This window comes from Mus caroli, chromosome 12 (genome assembly GCF_900094665.2).
Source record: "Mus caroli chromosome 12, CAROLI_EIJ_v1.1, whole genome shotgun sequence".
NCBI classification, from domain to species: Eukaryota; Metazoa; Chordata; class Mammalia; order Rodentia; family Muridae; genus Mus; species Mus caroli.
In genome coordinates this window covers 27817594-27822413 of record NC_034581.1, presented here as the reverse complement: position 1 = coordinate 27822413, position 4820 = coordinate 27817594, and the positions used below count along the sequence as shown (strand labels likewise).

General features: G+C 41.7%; 1 pseudogene; it reads right to left on the bottom strand.

Moving 5' to 3' along the window:
- Positions 1 to 2653: 2653 nt before the first annotated feature.
- LOC110307481 lies at positions 2654 to 3891 on the bottom strand (annotated as a pseudogene).
- Positions 3892 to 4820: the final 929 nt, after the last annotated feature.

Genomic DNA, 4820 nt, shown 5'->3' with positions numbered 1-4820 from the left:
AGATCAGAAATTAGCACCTCTGGTGTGCTGAAGGTTCTTTTGAGTCTTGGAAGCCCAGATGTGTGTGTGTGTGTGTGTGTGTGTGTGTGTGTGTGTGTGTGTGTAGGCCAAAGGTCAATGTCAACTGTCTTTCTCAAGTACTCTCCATCTTATTGTTTGGGACAGAATCTCTTTCTCAGCTCATCATTTCAGCTGGGCTGGTGGGCCAATGAGCTCTTGGAGGCTGACTATATATAATTCTCCTGCTACCTTCACTCCTGTTCCCCAGCTGGGCTTATAAATGTATGCCACCATGCCTAGCTTTTACATGAGTATTAGAGATCTGAACTCAAGTCTCCATGATTGTGTGGCAGGCACTGTACTGATAACGCTATGGTAATTTGAATATTGACCCCAGAAGATAGCCATATCCTATTTCCTGGAACTAGTAAATATGTCCTTTATGCAGCAAAAGGGACTTTGCAAATGTGAGTAAGTTGAGATGGGCAGAGTGGCTTATGTGAGCTGTTCCCATAAAACCACAGTGTCCTTATAAAAGACAGACAGTGGAGTAAGGGAAGAAGTCATGATGGTATATCACAGGCTTGGAAGATAGAGGAGGGGCCAGAGCCCAGCAAAGTGGGTAGCCTCCAGAAGCTGAAAGAAACAAGGAGTTGGAGTTTGTCCTCAATCCTCCAGAAGGGACTATGCCTTCTGACTTGATTTTAACTCACTTTTGGACTTCTGACCTCAAGTAGTGTAAGATAATAAATGTATATTGTTTTAAGCCACTGAATTTGTGCAACTTTGCTATAGCTGCAGTAGGAGACCAGTTAAGTATGTAACATTTGTCCTCTAGACTCCTATTTTGTTTCTAGGCATACAGTGGAGTTTTCCAAAGAGTATATGGCCTATTGTAACAATAGATGGACTGTATCAGATATGAGAATCCAGTTGTCCTCCATTAAAGCCAGGCATTAAAGAGTCTCACACAAATATAAAATAACACTATCTCATCACTTTCTAAAATTTAGTCTTTAAAATTTAAAATAAGGTTGCTTATGTGACTCTACAAGAGCTTTATTATTTTTACTTCAGATAAAGTAGCAATGTAAAAGATCTCATTATTAACTTAGGATACAGGAAACACTGAGGCTGAGAAATGAAGGATCTTTGGAGTCACCAATAATTTCAGGAGAAATTAAAATTATCCTCCAACAGGAAATTTGAGAATGGCTGATTCAGCTTAAAAGACATAGTGGGTAAACTGGTGACAGCAATTTTAGGTCACAGTTATATACAGTATCCAAAGAGAGGCTTTCTCCCAAAACATCGAGTAGAAGCACCAGCTTTCACTGTGATTGAACCCATTTAAGATCTGTGCCCAATCGGTGCCAGGCATTCTCAACAGACTGACACTGAAAACTTAGTCATCAGAGCCAGGAGTTCCCTCTGCACCTCTGAGACCTGAGTTTTCTGCAATCCACTATGGAGAAGGAGAGAACCGACTCAAGAAAGTTGTCCTTTGACCTCTGCATGCGTGTCAGCACTCTCACACATTGTATATGCACACACACACCAACGATGGTAAAACAGAACACTGGGTCGGGGGTCAGACCAACTTAACCCCATTGTGCTCAGACTCTGCCTGAACACTTCCATTGAGAGTGAAGTTTTTCTCCTCAACTTTCACAGGATACTTTATATGTACTTTAGTTTCATTAAATAATCAAATTCAAGCGGATACTTTAAATTGCCTCTTTAGTAATAATATTCTGTCTCTTTGGAGATGCTCAGGTTTGTCATATTGTTGGTGCCTTTCCTCCAGCTTGTACTGTGCCTTAAAGAACTTGGGTAGGGGGTGCATCATGTGAGTACCAGGATGTCCCCAAGAGCCACATCTGGACTAGCAACTGCCAAGAGTATCAGGCCAATTCCTAGTGCTACACTGCTGTCTGCAGCTAAGCTAGGGAGTGCTCTCCTCTCTCAGGTTGGTCTTCTTAGGTCGGTCTTTTCCTTCTACCCTTACACATTACCTGGTGTTAATGGGGCAGGAGGACACCTTGCACATGAGTGCTTTTGACAGGCTCCCAAGCTAGACTCTACTCTCTTCCTCAGGCCCTCTGAACCACATGGGACTGAAGTCCCCTAGGGACCTAAGAGCACCCTTTCTCCTGCCCAACGTGTTCCTTTCTAAAGAGGTCACTTCAGCATGGCTGCCTCCGTGTTGGAGTTGAACAGTTCACGCTGGAGGTTCTTCTCAAGTCTTCAATAGAAGCAGAGTAAAAAAATCTCCTCATACTGAGCTTTCTAATCACCGTCTCTACTCTTCCCCTTCTCTCATGGACTTTGGCAGTGAGAGAAGATGAGGGGTGTATCCCACCGTATGTACCGAATTCTGTCTGCCTTGCCACAGGGAGCTTTCCTGGGTGATGGCTCCTGTATGAAAGTCCCAAGCAAGTCATCCAGAAATAGTTCTTTTTTTTTTTTAGAGAAACAATATTTATTTTAAAGCTGTCTTTAAGAAGGAAGGGAAGGTTTAGGACTACTGAACTTCAAATGACATTGAAGAAATACTTTAAAAAGAAACAGACTGAAATCTTGATCATATCTGAATTATTCCTGTGTTCTCCAACAATCCCATCAAGAAGCAGAACTGTGTAATTGAAAGACTTTATAATAGCTTGTATTTGCATATAAATTCTGCCACATTTGTTCAGTGCCACCAAACTAACATTTTTTTACTCTTTCATCAAAAATGAAAAACCCATCTGTCATCTGTTCCCAGTTTAAAAAAAAAAAAAAAAAACCAAAAAAACCGATTGTTCTATAAAATCAGCTGATTTAGTCAGGTAAGAATTAAAGCTTGAAAGATAGTCTTTGCAAGTTGCCAATTCAACAAGTGGAGACCACTCCAGGAATACAGTGGGGCCAAAGAATATGAGGAGACCCAGTAGAACTACTGCAGATAGGGGTACCAGGGAATCTTGCTAGTGAGCACACCTGTGTCTTGAGGCAAAGACAGTTTATCCACATCAACTAGTTTAATGTCTCCCCACTGACTGGTATCAAAGTTCTTCATTAAAGGGGCTTGTGGGCAAATTAGAGTGTGGTAAAGGAGTTCCCTTGATTACTTTGATTTTCTCCCTGAACTCTTGCATCTGTTGCAAAAATATAATAGGTTCTGAGACATCTTTGAAAGCCTCAGCAATGTTGAAGGCCATCCGCTGCTCCTGTAGAATAGTGTTGATTTTGTTGATCTCCGGGTCATAGGTCTGCATAACTGCAAGCTTCATAGCTTCAAAGTCAGACAGGATTTCATTCTTCTCTTGATCCAAGGTGTGCTGTAACTTCTCAAAAAACTCCTTTACTTTATCTGAATCCTTCGTGAGTAACTGGAGGGCTTTCCTCTTGTTTGTTTCCAAAGTATCCAAGCGGGAAAGAGCATCTCCCCGGCGCCAAGTCTCAAAACTCTGAAAGAGGGACTCAAAGGCATTCCTTTCTCGAGCGTAGGCAGCTTCAATAGAAGAGAAGACATGCTTGGTGTGCTCGCCTCGAGGAGCACAGATCCCACAAATCAGCTGCATATCAGTTACACAGAAAATGTTGAGAGGCTGCCCCAAATGTCCTTTGCACACGGGCATTTTGGGAGAAATCTTGATTTTGTTGTATTTCTCCACGATACCCTTTAGGGAGTAATTGACCTGCAGACTATTGACTCCAGTAGCTGAGGTTTCCTTACGGCAGGTAGGACACTTGAATGGAGATGGTCTCCGCAGGGAATTTCGTACATTCCCCTCTAAGAGCCCTTCTAAGCATTTTTTTTGCTGAAGTTGTGTGAGCAGGGCAACACTCGGGGGTCATCAAACTGCAGCAAATTGGGCACGTGAGGTCTTCCTCAAGCAGCTCCATCACATCCTTTGTTCCAGGCAAGTATATGCTTTTGGAAAGCTTACTATTTTTTCTGTGGAGAGAGCCAGTTTGTTTTCCCTCACGTTTTGGCGGTAAAACTGGAGAACACCAGAGCACACGGCTCCCAGAAATTGTTCTTGAGGACACAGGGGATTTCGAGAAAACCCTTCTCTGTCGACAAACTTGGATTTCAAGCCTATTTTCTTACGAATGAATTGAAAATCTACTTTTAGATTTCGAAGATGAAAATAAACTGTGCTTAACCCCTGTTTCCATCGTAATAATCTTAAACTTTACTTCTTCCCTGATTCATCCATGTCTTCAGCACACCTTCGACAACTTTAGAGAGAAGGCTGTACATAGCTAGAAGAAAATGCCTTCAACATAGAAACAAATACATGAAAACAAAACAAAACAAAAAACCAAACAGAGGCACTCTCTGAGTTTAATAAGGTTACCTGTGACATGAATCCAACCTAGACCAGTTGGTGTCCCCAGCAGATGTAACTTCTCTAGGCTCTAGTACGTTCTTTTATTACACATAGAAAGCACACTAGCTTATAGACTTGCTGTAACGGTATTAAAAGCTAATTATATAAATAGAGAACAGCTCTCAGTCAACGGTGGGTGTTTTGTAGATACAATTATTATTTTATTAACATATTTTATCACAGGCCTGCCAGTCTCATTTATGTCTTGTCTGATTTAACACTTGTGATTTGAACACACACACTAATCACGCCACCCATTATGTTCTGGGGAATTAGATAATCAGCCTGTGTTGGGGAATGAATTGAACCAAGTTGGTTCTGTGAGCAAAATCACCCAATGATTTTTCTGAATTTCTTCATCAGCATTTTGCTCCCTATCAAGTTTCTTCCAACTTTCCCAGGCTGTGCACAAGGTTTCCTTTATCAGGTAGAGTTAAC